At 46.1% G+C, this 16,763-nt stretch overlaps 1 pseudogene; it reads right to left on the reverse strand.

Moving 5' to 3' along the window:
* Positions 1-10,969: 10,969 nt before the first annotated feature.
* On the reverse strand, positions 10,970-14,143 carry LOC149195543 (uncharacterized; annotated as a pseudogene).
* Between the last annotated feature and the right edge of the window lie 2,620 nt (positions 14,144-16,763).

Here is a 16,763-nt window from a genome sequence, read left to right on the forward strand (position 1 = left end):
TTTGCTAATCAGATTGGCTAATCAGCTGCGACTGTTGCACTACTATTCAACTTCGCTTGGTTTGCTATCTTGATTGGGTTGGATACAGTCAATGCAGGTAGAAGCTATGGTTTGTGTAGCTATAAAACTATGCTTGGTGCCAAGTAGTCAGTGCCAAGTACTCATTGACAGTCATCATAGACAATCTGAGATGCCCGAAGGTGCTGATAGTCGATAGTCGTTGAATGAAGTCGATAGATAAGATAGCCAGTTGCCATTGCCGGTAGTCCAACATAGTCCCCAGTCCAAGTACCCATCATAGCCAGCTTGTTAGTGCCAATAGCCGAAAGGCCATCAGTCCTAGGAAGGAGGTCTCGATTACCGGTTGCCTATATCCGAAATAACCTCTCCCTTATGGTCGAGCCTGCTTGCGCATCCTCATTACACACCGGAACAGGAGGGCCCACACGGGGAGGGGCATTGAATGGATGGATGCCGCTCATTCGCCATGCCTATTGAAATCTCCTCTTTTAGGGGGCCGAGGCAGAATCCTCATTCGGGCACTTTAAGTGAAGTTTTTCTTATTGAACATTTCGTGACGTTTCTATATGATTGTTAGTAATAAAGATGCATTTGAGTATCCCCGATGATTTATGATTTCTTATGCCATTCACCTCAAAAGAGTAACGCGCCCAGGCGCCGTAGCTATTGTCTTTTTCTACGGTATTTTGTCATATTTATATATCTACGTATATATATATATCATTTGTGTGTGTGTGCGTATATGGCTCAATGTGTTCTACAGCAAAGTAAGATAATACTAGTTAAGCACAGGTGGGAAAACTACTGGCTACGCAAACCCCCTTGATATTAGCGGGTGGGGGGGGTCGCTCGCCTTCGTTTCCCTAAACTTGGTTTCACTTCGAACAGCCCGATAGGAAACGAGATGAGCATTCAGGTCAATACGCATTATACCAGTTTCACTTTACACATTACTGCATTCCTTTCAACTCCCTTATGTTCTTGACTCAACTCCCTGGAGTTTCGACTGCTGCTCTTTACGATTCACCCAAACTGGACAGACACTTTGAACCTTGAGAATTCATAGCATGATACCCTACGGGGGCAAATAAACAATGGTGGATCCGCTTATAAACCTATAGCTAGAGCAGAGCGCTAATTAGAGCATAGTGTTCCAAAATAAAGAGCTTTAGCAAATGGCTGACTTAACAATGAACGGGACGGAACTATGGGAATACTTCAACTTAACAATGAACGGGACGGAACACTGTTACGAATACGAAATAATGAGGAAGGAAGGGAAGGAATAAACAGGTGGGGTAGCAACCATTAGCGTTAGCAATTGACTGGGGAGGGGAAAAAGGTTTTGCAATTTCTTTGACTATGCTACTATGGTGAAGCCCTATGTGAGTTTGGGTCAGACAGCTTGAGCTAGAGAGCCCATTTTACCATAAAACAACTGCTATTCAACTAGAGCATAGAGGGAAAAGAGGTCCCATTAATAACACCACAGCTATAAGCTAATTTGACCATCAACTAAGACACTATAAATGCTAATGGTGTTGAATGGCTACCTAAAAAAACAGTTCAATTGATCGCGGAAGAAAGATAGATAGAAAGACAAAGGCCCAATAGAGATATTGCAATTGAAGACCCTTGCAATAGAGAGAGGGAAAGGGACTATGGCCTACACTATAGAAGCTATGACTGATAACCCCCACTGAGAACCGCTTTATGGATGGTTGGGTTATAATCACTAACGCTTCCCCCATTACCCCCCATGAAACTGGACACACTTCGAACCTTGAGGTTGCTTGGATAGATCGACACTTCCCCTGATCGCTAACGCTTGCCCAAGTCATAAAGGATTGCTATAGCTCGATTTTAAGCCTCACATTTAGCATACCTGGATATCGGCAAAGGTTTCAAGTTCGCTTACCAACATATTTCAAAAACTTCATCATTCATGGAGCGGAGCCGCTCTCTTGAGGTACGAGGGGGAGGGGTGAGGTATGAGCCGCTCGACTGTATGGGAGAGGATTCTTGTTAATAAAAATGTTACTTTGAGATGTCCAATAATCCTTCATCGGGCTTTCAAACTGGATTATAGTCACTATAAACCATACCTTTTCAGAGCGTTTCTCTCTAATGACATAGTATTCGCCAAGCATTGATGCTAAGTGTCATAGTCCTTGACTTCTTGGTCTACCCAGAGTCCACGGAGGTGAGGTGAGTCGCTCAAGGGCCAACAGACAAATTATGTCAACTTTTGAGGTCAGACCAAGGGAAAAAGTGATCTCAATATGCTTTTTTGGTTCTTTAGATGCTGGGGCCAGGAGAACTCACACAAAGGGGTTCATGCATAGGTGATCGAGATAGGAGCGAGGTTTACAAAAGCTTTGTTTATTCAAAATTCTACTGGTTGCTGAGGTGCACTGATTCAATTCGCCCAGCCTGGAGGATGCACAAGCAGGCTCGACCATAAGGGAGAGGACATTTCGACGAGAAGAGAGAAGATAGGCACGTGATTAGCTTGTTTGCGTTTTCACGTATATAATGCAACAATCAAGAAATTGTTTATTGAGTTAACAAAAACAAGACTTATTGGCTTGATGTTTCACCATTGAATGCAGGGCTTTCCAATCATAATTGATTAACATTGAACACTTTTCTCTTACGCATACTTCAACTTTCAATATGACCTCAACCACCCTCATACCTATAAATTGAGCCTTTTGAAACTTTATCTCCCTTGGACTGGACCTTGGAGAACTTATGCCCTAGATAGAAAAAGAAACTACAGCCTCTACCCTACTTGGTAAACTAGCCTTTTCAACAACATACATACACTTGGTTTGGACTTGACTTTGGTTCCTACTCAGACCTCATACAGCCAACTCAGAGCATATGACCCAACCTATACATATCATCAATGAATGAACCTCGACATACCCTTCCCTATAGAGTTTTGGAAACACCTCACCTTAGCTCTCTTACTACCCCTTACCTATGACAACCAGCCATACTTCTTCTCGTTCAACATAGGAGAATGTTCATCTTTGTCAGTTCCCATTATGATGCCGCAACAAAAACAAGGGGCCCTTTTCACATTCTATACACCCTCTCTACTGGATTGATTAGGACCAGAATGCTAAACATTTTATAAACATGCTTAACCTAGAAACTCAACCAGAAGGAAGGTCGGATGAAACAAAGCATTACCCTGCCTACACGGATTAGGTGCAATAGGATAGATGCTTTCTCTATTCTAGCTCAGCTCAGAAGAAATAATAGCTGTTGCTCTGTGGAGATCTCACTGCCTCGACGAGGGAGGCAGGGAGTTCAAGAAAGTCATCTCCATCCGGGGGTGCCATCCTTTCTTTACCCAAAGGGTGCGGTTAGGAAGGGTAGTCTCATCCTCCGAACTACTTCACTTTGATCCATCCAGGCTCTTTCTTTACAGCGAACTAACGGGGCCAGTCTAATCTTTCTCTTTGTCAGAGATGTCAAGCCCTAACTCGATGTCAAGCCGGTTCTGAGTGTTTTGATTTCGGGTTGTTTACCCTTCGCCGGGAGGAGCTAGTCTTGTCCGACCATGCTGAATTGCTGGGTGAGGGCAAGGCTCCTTCATTGTAGTTATCCATCGATTCTCTTTTGAGCTGGACCAGTAGTTAGGTCCCTCCTTCCTCCATTAGGTAGGCATCCGAGGAGCTACCCGGCCTATAGTTGGATTGTTCGTTCAACCGGTCGATTCAAAGCAAATTCGTTTCTCTGGATGTTTGGCCCATGCTTTGTGATTCCTTCAACTACCCTGCCGAATAGTAGGGGAGAGGAAGGTAGGGAAGTAGGGAGGAAGGAAGAAAGGAGAAACCTTATTCTTCCTTAGATAGGGTGGGAAGAAAGAAAGGCTACGTGACCCTCTTAAGAAGCTAAGAAGGAATAAGAAAGATGAACCCACCCCTTCCTTTACTTACGATATCAAAGTCGCTAGCAGTGTGGATGATCATCGACCGCCTACAGCTGTGATACGTGCTAGTAGGGATAGACCAGATCATCGGCCGTAATATGATAGGCGTGCTCATTCTTTTTATTACAAGTGGCCGCCAGTGGACGACAATAGGTGTCCGGTACGTGCTTCCAATGATTCTTCCAGGCATGCTCCAGTTCGGTCATTGGCCAGGTGAGTGATGAAAGGATGATGGCCTTGAAACAGGATCTGCCTATGGATCTATAGGCTCTGGAAAAGGATATGGACCTTTACAAAGTGGTAGTCCTTAAATAATAGGTTATGCTTTTGGGTCATAAACTAGATCTCCTGCCTTGGGTAAGTTGGGTGCTATTTGTTTGCCCTGACTAAGGAAGGAAATACTTGCCTGACTAAAAGGAGGGCAATGAAGGAACTACTTACTTGACTAAAAGGAGGGCAAGGAAGGAACTACTTGCCTAACTAAAGGGAGGGAAAGGAAGGATGGCTTGCCTCACAATAGGAGGGAAAGGAACAATTTACCATCGTAATAAGTAAGCTAGCTAAATAATACAACTTAATATCACTACTGCTATTCTCTTTATCCTGTAATCAGAGAGAATCAATGGTCATACTTCATCTATCATTTGGTGGTATTCTCGTAATCATACTAATTCCATTACTTACGAATAGAGCTGTGTTTCACTTACCCATGTGTTGAACCTAATCAGTACATGCAAGCTGATATGAGCTTGAACTTGGTGGTATAGGCTTGTATCTAACATAAGCTTTATGAGTACCTTATACATTACCCATTGAAAGATGAACATGCTTGGAATAGAATGGTAATGAATCACACTTATACATGAACTTAGAACCTGTTGATATAACGAGCTCAGCTTAATTAGGCCCGACTGTGTTCTTTCGGGGTTAACATACCTGGGTCCTATGTATCGTAAGTAATGCATATTCATTTGCCCTTGTCCCCATCTATGCCTTTGCTTCTGCTCTTTACAAGGATGTTGGGATTCCAGCTGGTACATTCACTGGTCCTATCTCTATTGCCTTTGCTTATGGGGTTGACCGCACTGGCGGCTCTGCCGGGCCAACTACTAGAGATTCTCCAATGGGCTCTGCCTTAACCTTTTCCTTCACCAATGGATCTACTGCGCTTGGATTTGCTCCTATATTTGCTAATGATGCCTCTGCTTTAGGTGGTCATACCACTAGTGATGAATTTGGAACCGTGAAAAGGTCGTCATGGATATTTGATCTACACCGAAGCCGGGAAAGTAAAGGATACTAGGCGAGATGACGCTAGTGAGACTCGATCAATTGGTGCTTTTACTAGATTTGGATCTACCCCTATAGGTTTTGCAGAAGGATCTATTTCTTCAATGGGTGAATCAATGGGCTCTAGGTAAACCTCACCTGGAATAGCAGGATCAATTGATTATGAAACGGGTGGATCGACAGGATCTAGACTGGAATTGGAGCTACTGGTTCTGGCTCATATGCTGGGTGGTCAACTTCAATTGTAACTGGGTAAACGGGTCCTTCAACAGGTGGCGCCTATGCCTTTGCTTCTTCTGTGACGAGAGGATATCAAACTGATGCAAAAGAGGTACGTTCTCTAGCCCGACCCCTAGCTATAGGTTATCTCTTTGAGCCTGATAGGTAATTGATTTGTGCCGCTAGGTGCTTCAAGCCAGAGCTAGGTAGAGAAATAAAGCCAAGCGGAGAAACTAAGAACGCGGAGAATATATTTGTTGTTAATAATGAGCTGGATGGAAAATCTCTTTGGTATGAGCCAGGTGGGTAATCTCTTAGGTTCCCTAAGCTTGGTTCTCTAAGCCGGGTTCTATCTAAGCCAGGTTGGGTATTTCATAGTGCACTGACTAGCTTACTGCACTGGCTATTAGCCACTTTCATGATTTCTCATTGGTTATTTAAGGAGCCGGGCAGAGAATCTATTGTTTATCCAGGTGCTTCGGACTCTTTTATATCTATGGGCTTAAAGACGGGTTAATTAAGACAGGTTCATATATGCGGCTTAATGAACGCTTCGATTTACTAGAGAGATGGAAGGCTTAGGTCGACCAATGATTCCAGCAATTCCAGTCATGAATGAGAGAGATTCTAGCAGTCATTATGCATTCGGTAGTTTCAAGCCAATTTGTAGTGAAACTACCAACAACCAATAGTAGGGTAGAAATCAAATGAATATGATTCGGTAGTTTATTACCCAATTTGTAGCGAAAGATGAGTTGCTTTATAATATGTTATTATTGAACTGATAGCTTTGTTACTGGTCCTAGGGATGCCTTGATGGAGAGGAAAGGTGGGATAGTTGGTGAGTTAATCTATATATACGTGATTATTGCTCAGTCATTATGGAAAAGAAAGAGAAAGCTATGGAGCTTCAAGTAATGGCAAGTAAAGGATGAAAGGAGGAAATGCAAGTGACTAAAAGGAAGGATCAAGGATCAAAGGAGGTTGGATCAAACTATTCATTTCCTTGTGTTAATTGCAAACATCCTTATTCATCAAGTCACCAGGAGCACTTCTTCATTTATCTTCCAACCACCCCATCTAGCCAGCCCAAGAGCTAGCAAGCGAGTACTAGTCCTCCACCAAGCTCTCGCAAGAAAGCTCCCTCGCCCCTAAGATTGTTTGGAGAAGACTTTTTAGGGGTGCATTCAGTGACCCTTACTGCAAAGAGTGAGTAGCGGGTGACTTCAAGGAGGTGGTCAAGAGATAGAGGCTAGGTGAGGTAGTGTTCTGGATAGAGAGAACCGGGGAGGGGGCTATTATGACTCTTGCCCTTGGCAGTGCTAATCGAGCCATCCCCTTAATCAATTCTTATATTCCCTTCAGTCACTGTGTCGGCACTAATCGAACCATTCCCTTTGTGAGAGAGAATCCGCCCTTCAGTCACTGTGGTGGTGCTAATCCGGTAACTGTCTGTCTGTGGCTCATTCACGGAAGAACTCATATCCTCAAGAACTGCAGAGAGCTTCGAGGGGATAAGGCTAGAGTGAGACAGGGCAGTTATAGGCTTAGGCGGGTGCCGGGATAAACCGATTCTATGACCATTTTTTCGCACTGTAACACCATTTGAAACCTCGGAAGGTAAGTCAAATGAATATTAAGCCTTCCTATCGACTGGACTAGACCAGTGAGTGCTTCTGAACTAGAAACCAGTAGCAATCAAACCATCCAACAGAGTAGTTGTAAAGGGTTTATTTGAACAACAAATCTCTTGACAAATAAAATATTATCCTCTTACGCTTCTGGGTCGATTTCTTTTGATATTGACCTGCGCTCCATGCGGGTAAGAACTCACCTATGGTAGAGGACCCCAAGGTCAGCTAAGGACCAAAAAGGTAGTTGAAGTACCACCAGCACAGTGTATGATCTTGTTTCCCTACTAGTTTATTTAGGACCAGCAGCTCCAGGCCAGCCAGCAAGGACCAGCGATCGATCCATTGATCCATCGATCCATCCATGCATCCATCTGGCACTGGGAAATATTGCCATCCCTCCGGGGAATAATGATAAATATAGCCGAGTAAGACTGGGCACTACTGCCCACCAGCCAAGACTACGAAATCCCACCATCTGATTCACAATGGGAAGTATCGCCATCCGTATCACACTAGGCCGGGTCAAACTGGGCTGGGTAAGACAGTGAAATCCCACCATCTGAGTCACAATGGAAAGTACCGCCATCCCAGGAGTGCTGGAAACTAAAATAACCTTGGTACGTCATGGGCATAAAACCGCGTTCAAGGCCATTTGCGTTCGTTGTATCGCAACTTGACCCCATTGAAGGCTAGGCTCATAGGCCTAACTAAATAAGGATTCTAGCCCCAACTAGGTTCTAATAGGGAGGGCCCGCTATAAGGACTACTAGGAGGGGAGACACTGATTGAAGGCCTAGGCTAGGAGGGTGAATAGCCTAAGGAAGGAAGGTATTGTTGGGATGGCACCTCCAATAGGTGGTTATTGGGTGAGATGTAAACTGAGACTAGGTCATTTGTGTATGGCCTTACAAACGTCTACTCGACCTAGCCTCACGGTGGATCTGCAGGCCCCGATGGTTGGTGTTTCCCTCCTAAGCTTCCTAAGTAAGGTTCGCCATCCTTCCTGGCCCGGTGTGCTTCCCCTTGGGCACCGCTCCCCTGAGGCGTACGGTTTGCCTAATAATGCCTCAATGTCCTAGCACACACTGTCAACTGAGCGTCAACTAGGAAAGGCTTTTCGCCTAAGAAACAGACTGACATAAATGTAATAAGGCAGAGCTCCGGTGAACGTGGACTTGGAGTGACCTTTGTATACTGTGGTGTACGACTATAACGGCTTAATTTCTAGGACACAACCAATAGTCTAGAAGATGCGTTCTAACCTGAGGATGGTGCTATCTGATAACCCTCCCTCGGTTTTCGATAGCTTTTTTCACGTTATAAAGAAAGCAATGGCAGCCCGGTGGTTCTTCAAGTTCCTCTTTTTTGGGGCCCCTCCCCCTTCTTTGGTCGGTAGAGTGGGTTCGTAACCTCACCCCCTACCCCAAAAGAGAGTTGCTCGTCTTAGTTACTTATTTAAGAGGGGCCACGTTACCTCACCCTTGATTTAGCAAGGAAAGACAGGAAAAAATCTGCCTGCTAATGTGGATGTGTCTGCCGTCCCAGGGGCCATGAGAAGAATGCTACCTCCGAAATCTTGAGGCCTATGTGGGGAGCGCCACTTCTAGATTGTGATACACATTGTTAATTGGTTGGAAGAAAGTGGAGTTCTTCGAGTGCCTGCCTCCTTCTTTCTTTTTTGCAAGCTGAGCCTTTATTCGATTCGACGAGCCCACTTCTTGTTGGTTGAGGTGATCCGCTTTCAATTTCCCGAGCGAGGAGATCATCAACAAACACATCACAGTCGAGAGACCTAGTCTGGGCTTGGCTACTTGGCTTGGAGACCGGGACGTTTTCTGGCTAGAATAATGAAAGAGGGAGGTTCGCTTTCGATCCAATATTCTTTTGAAAAAGAAAAAAAGGATGCATAAGAAAGCTCAACCATCGGGAGAGGTAATATGTTTTTGGTAGTTGCGCTATCAATTTGCTAATAAACTACTGAACAATCTTAAGCTTAACGTTCCCTCCTACACAACAAAAACAAACATGATTCTTTCAATTGTCTTTCAACTGGTTGTTTATTTAGGTTATGGAGAACTTGGCACGAACACGTCCTTCCTTCCTAGGCACGATCGAGAACTGGTGGTCACATAGAATTGTGTAAACACCATATCCTAGTCTCTTATTTGTCTGCTCATTTCATCCTATACATACTAGCTTTGGGACACAGAATTCAAGGTGTGGACAAACTGATGAACCCACTCTTACCTAGGATATCCTTTGTCTGTCCATGTCTTTTTACAAAACCATACATCTTCCTAGGGATCTTCTATGCCTTTATACCTATTTGCTAATTCCATCTCTTGAGGGGGATTAAATGGAAGAGTCATACACTGTACTACCTACATCCAATTTGAAAATTTCTCTTTTTGCATCGCCCACATCTTTAGAGATAGGTGGTCCGGAGGACGAATGAGGCAGCCCACATATTCGAGAGGGGTGGGACTAGGTATTCAAGATGGGCGGTCCAACGGACGGACCAATGACAGCCCGCATCACCAATGGACGAGAGGATTGGGCCTCCCATATTCTCACATACCGGATTCCCCTCTACAACATGACACATACACCCAACATGCACGGTATGGTACGGGGCCAAGTGATTGAGGCACAGACATAGGGTCATTGTCAATAGCTGGTAGTCGATCCAAGAGTCGATGCACTCAATACTAGTCATAGCTGGGCTGGGCTACTTGGAAAGGTTGGGCTTAAGTGAATGGTTTCTGTGAACGGCTTATGCAGTGAGTGAATGGCTTCTATGCGCAGTGAAATAACACGGGGCTAGGCTAGGTGCATGCTCTTTTTCAGCTTCTATTTGCAGTTTGCGAACGGATGGCTCCCTGTTAACGGCTTCTTTGAATGGATTCTATGTCTGGGCTGGGCTCCTGGGCTGCTCGGTTGGGCTTATAGGTTCGGCTTATAGGTTGAGCTCATGGGATCCTGGGCTGGGCTACTTGGCTTGGCTCCCGGGCTGCTCGGTTGGGCTACTCGGTTGGGCTGGCATTGCCGTAGAGCATAGGATATCATAGCCGATTGATCATTGCCGATAGATAGCCCCAGTATTGGAAGGTCAGTTCCAGTCAGCCGAATATATCTCTAAATCTCAATATCGATAGAAAGATATACATCTAAATACCGATACTCTAGATATATCTCTTTAGATAGATCTAGCGGGCATAGGATGTATGGATGGAGGTGAAGGAAGAGGGCAGAGGGCTAAAGGTGAAGTCTGTAGGGATATGAGGGAAGAGGTGATAGTTCGAGTTCGAGGTATATGTTGGCATCGTCCGTTGGACCGCCCTACCACTCTAATAGGACTGGCTTTGATGCTTTCACTCGATCAAATCTTATGGTTAGTAAGCTCTTCTATTCATATCAAGATCCTCCTGCGACTGGCCCTGTCTCTATGCCTCTTCTAGTGGCTTTGTATGTGCTACTTATGCAGAGCTTTGCAATGATATTCCCTACCTCTGCTGCTTTCCCAGGCTAAATCCAAAATAGAAACTCGCCTTTCCCGTGCACCCAACCCCTATGGCTTTTATGGGGCCGTACCCTTCTGCCTGCCTCATGGATGGGTTTCCCTCCCTTCCCCGGAGCGCTGAAATGAATGAATAATCGGACAGAACGACACTTTACCTTTTCTCTGAGGGTTAGGCTTTAGAGTGAGGATGCGTAAGCAGGCTCGACCAATGGGAGAGGATTTAGGACCTGTCATCTTACCTGTCCTCCCTTCAAACCTGTCTTCTTAGGCTTAAGGTTTATGAGATGAGCGAATGACATCTCCGCAATCTGCGGAGTTCTTGCGGAGTTCCTGGTAGGGTAAATGCTCCGCAAAGTTGACCCCGAACTCACTAAGGTGCCGTAAGGCCGCTTGACCGTAAGGGAAAGGAAGGTTGGCACTTTAAGGCTTCCTTAAGGAAGGAAGGCCGGCACAGGACACTTCTATTTATTCCCCTCGCGGGAGAACCTTACGGATACATCTGAGAATGAATATCCAGATGCCAATCCTATTCATTATCGGACTTACTTTGAGGCTTGTTCACTGGCATGGCGATAAGGAGGCGAAAGGATAGCCCGAGCGAAGCGGGCGGGGAACTTCGATTACTGGATCTAAAAACAGGATCACGATAGCAGGCAGAACGAGCGAGTTTGCCCCGACAACACTGGAACCTACGGGCGGGCATTTTCGGGGAGTAGCCCGCTTCTTCAGACACTTTCCTTTCATTGAGGGAGCCATTGAAAGGTTACTGGAACACCAGAAACAGAGACTACCCAAGCTAATGATAGAGGCAAGAAGACCTTCCGGCCAAGTCCCATTAATTGATCATGACGATATCGTGGAAATGCTGCACGGACCCATATATATAAGAACGGGGAGAAAATCACCTTTATACTAAACCAGATCGAGCCCGGGATCTTCTTGGAAATGGGAAGATCTGGGATAGGCGGCCGACCTCCTGGAAGGAGCAATGTACATAGACTGGGTGAGTGGGGATGCAGCTCCGTGGACCGCTCGTCGGGCCTGATAGGTGGTGGTATCACACCCTTCTCAAAGGAACCGTACGTGACACTCTCGCGTCATACGGCTCCGTCCCGGGAATATTGAGTATCCCTTCGACGCAACATCTAGGTCCTCGAACCCGTCCTCGCACGGACGGAAGGTACTTACCTTCTAACTCAGGTAAGTAATAACCTTGCGTCGGATGCGTGCGTACCCTCATTTATTGATAGCTCCTTCCTCCGGGCGGGGTTACCGAAGGAATCCAAAAGGCCAACATGGCGCATCTGCATGCTCTATCTAAGGGTGGGTGGGGCCGCCCTCCTCCCCACACCCCCCCCGCAACAACGGTTCAGACCGACGGATCACGCTTCGTACATCTCGTATGTACACCTGATATAAGGTCTTGTACGCGTGCTCCTCGTTGTTCAGATCTTGACTTGTAAGGAATGACTCTGGTCCAAGCTTCCTAAGCTCTATGCTGTTGGGGAACTCGGCAAGGGTCTTACCACCTTCTTGATTTACTATGTGTGAGTCTTTGGAGTACTTTGGGATTATCTTCCGCGCCGAGGATTTGTGCTTGTGGGCAGGGGTGGATATAGCGGACCGGCGGATCTGGTAGTCGACAATCGTTCGGACTTGATAGAGGTTGTCGCAGCACCTATGGTGGGACAGGGGACTTATCGCGACGCCCGCGAACCGATTTACGATGTCTTCGTCGCTGACGTTCGTCAAGCAGGCCACGTGGGTCGGCCAGGGTCTTCTCCGGCTAATGATACCTCGATCCCGAAGCCTTTGGAGTATCTTTCTCACAGGCGCTTTTATCTGTATGGGTAATTTGCTGCTAAAAGATCCCGTCTGTTTCCAGTGTCCCCCTCCTTCCCCCGCCTCCCGACCCCCCAGCGCTTCTCTGGGAGTATACAATGACAACTCCCAGACGCTCAACGATTTGCCTGATCGTGAGACTGCCTGTTGAACGTCTGATGGCACGTTGCTCCGGCACGAGATTTCCCCTAATCTTCGCCGGATGTGCTTGACGGTCTCCCATAATACGCCCACGCTCACTCGGGGACTTATTACTCTAGCTGTTCCAAGAGTCTCTACTAGTTGAACTGCGTCCTGTAGACTCCCTGTTTCCATCCCCTTCCTCAGCTGTTGGATTATGATACTCCTCCCTAGGTTCTCCAACTTGGAATGGATGGCAGAGTGTAGGTGGGAAACTGTGATATGGATATGGTGCTTTGCTCTCCAGTGCTTCTCCAGCTCTCACAAGAATTGTATGGGAGTCGCCCTTGAAGGGACTTCTCGAATGACCGTATCGAGGAATTCTACCGTACTCCGTGCAGCTATGTAAGTTGATCCTGCAGAGCCTACCTCAAGGTTCGGGCCGGATTGTAGGAAGTGGGTGATACGTTTCTGGATTCCTCTTATGAGCTCTACGGTACCCACGATTCCCAGTGGTAAGTCGTCGGCATATCGCGCGTGACAAATCCTAATTAAGTATAGGTCATCGAAGTGAACAGGGGATAGCCCCTGCTTACGGGCTAGGCGTCTTTCCAACCCGACGATAACTAGCTCCCCGCCCAGCTCTATCAGCAGGCCCCTTCTTCTGCAACACCTAATAGGGTTTTTCATGGAGAACGCTACCCCATTATTCTTCTTATTATAGAAGGGGCGTTCTCCACCTTCCTTTATTCGTTTCGGGGTCAACCCGGCGGCTCCTTCACGAATGAGGAAGGCGGCGCAAAGGGGGCTCGAGGGCTTGTTAAAGAAGGCGGCAAGGGAAGGGGGGGAAACTAAAGGCGTTTTCTGGTCCCCCCTTCGTCGGGGGGTGCTTGTGGGGGGGGTGTGCCACGAAAAAACAAGGGAATAAAACGCCGCTTCGCGTTGGATGCTTCTTACCCCCCCCACAACGATGGCTCTGTTGTCTCCTCCCACTGGCACTGGGGGAGAGTTGAAGCTTGCCTCTTCCCCAGAGTTTTCTTGGTCATCAATACGACCTGTCTCTAATAGAACCAATTTGATTATCTGAACAATCGGAATTTCGTGCTTCTGTCGGATCCTCTCTATCTCCTGATCGAGCTTGTGTGGGTGGATGTTGCCTAGTAGGGCCGATAGTAGTACACTGTGTGGGACCACCCCATAGTAGGAAGGGCGGCCACCCCTCTCACCTCCTACAAGTCGTCCGGCGGAAAACAGTTTCTGGGTGAGGCGAAAGAACTTGGGATCGTCGATCTCTTCCTTCAAGATTGAGATGAGTCGATGTCGGTCGATGGTGTGGAAACACTTTCTTATGCCGAATTCCAAGATGACTTGAAACGAGGGTGAGGTAAGGTGGGAGGAGACAAGTAACTCTCAACCACCGGGAGAGGTTCTCCACTCTTTTCTCATCCGTATTAGGGCCGAGTGGCAGCCTCGACCCGGGCGGAAGTGCGATGTGTCCGGAAACTCGAGATCGTAAATGGATTCGGGTACCGCTCTTATCGCCTCTTTCATGATCTTCTCTATTGGTACTACTACTGTGAGCGGTCTGAACTTCAACCCCTATTTCTTATATTGGAAAGGGGAGCAAAGCCCGTTTTTTGCTCCCCCTCGATATCTGAGGCCCTCCTGCCGGGACAGATTGGATTTCTGGAAACAATCTTTAAGGAAGTACACCTTCGGCTGGCTCGAACAAGGTGCGAAGCTGCTTTCTCAACCAGAGAGAGAGAAAGGTTATCCCCTTTTCTTTATTTCTTCTCCTCTCCCGTTGGTCTTCGCCATCCTTCCTCACCCTCCTCTCCCTTTGGTCGAGACGGGCTTAACGCCGGGGATTGGGGTGGGTGGGTAAATAGTTGTCAGGTGAGCCATCCTTCCTCACCCATATGAGTGAGCCATTCTTCCTCTTCCTATTCCTATTATACTTCTGGTTACTAAAAAGAAAAGAAGCTACACTTTCACCAGATGAGGCAGAAGGAGGAGGAACCAAGTTCAATTGGGAATAAAGCAAAGGGTCCAGAATGGTTTGATTCTCTAAGGTATTCTATGAGGTCTAAAAAAGAAAAGAAAAACACTAATTACACCAGAAAATGCATATATTATATATGTCATTACGCTTTCTTATCAATGCATATATGGGCATATGTCATAATTACATATATAATGTCTGGAATTATGACATAACTCAATACCACGCAAAAACCTACTATATAGGTCGTTATGCATGAAGAACTTGCTCACATTCCAGTAGCGATATGCTTTCATATTATATAAGATTCAGTAGTTTTCCAGATGCATGAATCGATTGATCATATTCGATTCAACAGCTTATATATGTTGTGGTCGGTGACACTTGTCAATTGAGGGTGTAATGGTTGCATAAAAAGAGATCATATAAGTACCTAAACTCATGGAACCTTAAGGACATCCCTACCCTCGGGAAGGCAACCCTCTCGTAAGGCTCGTTACCTCCTAATTGATAGCCCAGTGAAAAAGCCCTTGCCCCTCTTATTTCTTCTCTGGCGGCTTTGCACCTTCTTTTTTGCACGACCCAACTGAGCCAGGAGAATATTTTCTTTATGAATCTATGTCTACTTCATGACTTTTTATGGATGGTCAATTTGCTAAATACTTTGAGTAGCAGCTTCCTCTCCTTATCAGTCGAGCCTGCTTGCGCATCCTCGGCGAGAAACTCCTTTCTGGCGACCCTAAGGGTGGGTTAATGCACACCTTACCGGCCCTACGGGTTTAAGAATGAAACCAGGGTCGGGTTGAAGCCTGTATGAAAGGCATTCCCAGCCAATCAGAGTTAACAAACAAATAGAGTGATTTTGTTTTTTGTTTGATTCCCCGCAGAAAAGTTCTGTTAGGTTATTAGTAGCAACCGGCGACCGTTTCTTCGCTTATCACAAGGTCTCCTTGATAGCTGGAAGTTCTTCAGGAGTATGAAGAGCTGGAGGACTTTGTACCATCCATTCCAGTGTGGTTGGATTATGCTCAACAGCCCGGGGACTTGGAGCACATCTTTTGTTGTTTCCACCGCCTAAAGTGATTGTTACGACCACGAAGAAACGAAAAATCCCAACTACGGATACATAAGGGCCGAAACTGCTAAGGGCATTCCATCCAGCGTAAGCATCTGGATAATCTGGAATGCGACGTGGCATACCCGAAAGCCCCAAGAAATGCATGGGAAAGAAGGTCGAATTCACCCCGAAAAGAGTGATCCGAAGATGGATTTGACCTAAAGTTTCAGGGTATGTTCGACCAGGGATTTTACCCACCCGGAAGTGAAATCCTGCAGATGAAGCAGAAACGGCTCCCATAGAAAGTACATAATGGGAATGTGCAACCACATAATGAGTATCATGCAGAGCAATGTCTAGCCCAGGATTTGCCAGGACTATTCCAGTGAGTCCTCCTATGGTGGACGGAAAGATGGACCCTGCAGCAAGTAACATGGGTGTTTTGTATCGTATCGAACCTCCCCACATGGTAGCGATCCGACTAAAGATTTTGATTCCAGTGGGGACAGCTATGATCATGGTAGCTGCGGTAGAGTGAGCACGCGTATCAACGTCTGAGCCCACAGTAAACATATGATGAGCCCGAACAGGAAATCCAGGAACACCAATACTGATCATGGCATAAACCATGCCTGGATACCCGAATACCGGTTTTCCCGAAAAAGTCGATACGATATGACTAATGATACCGAATCCGGGCAGAATGGGAATATACACCTCTGGATGACCGGAGAACCGAAAGAGATGCTGGTATAATATCGGGTCTCCCCCTCCAGCAGGATCGAAAAAGGTTGTATTAAAGCTTCGATCAGTTGATAACATGGTAATTGCCCCTGCCGGTACCGGAAGTGATGATAAGAGTAGGAATGCTGTCACTGGAACGGACCGCACAAATAGGGGTGATCTATGTGATGAGCCCCAAAAATGGGTAATTATATGGGCTCATTCAGCCTCCTAATTTGACTTAATCCACCATTATCCTTAGTTTATTGCATGTTTTTGATTATATTTATGCTAATAGAGTGAATTGGGTTAGTCATTATGCCAACAAGTCTAATGTGTGCTTTATGCAGATTTTTAGTCAATTTTGAGACAAAATCAAAGGTATAAAT

Source organism: Pinus tabuliformis, chromosome 2_2 (genome assembly GCF_031772625.1).
Source record: "Pinus tabuliformis cultivar Carrire ecotype Pingquan chromosome 2_2, CPIR1, whole genome shotgun sequence".
NCBI classification, from domain to species: domain Eukaryota; kingdom Viridiplantae; phylum Streptophyta; class Pinopsida; order Pinales; family Pinaceae; genus Pinus; species Pinus tabuliformis.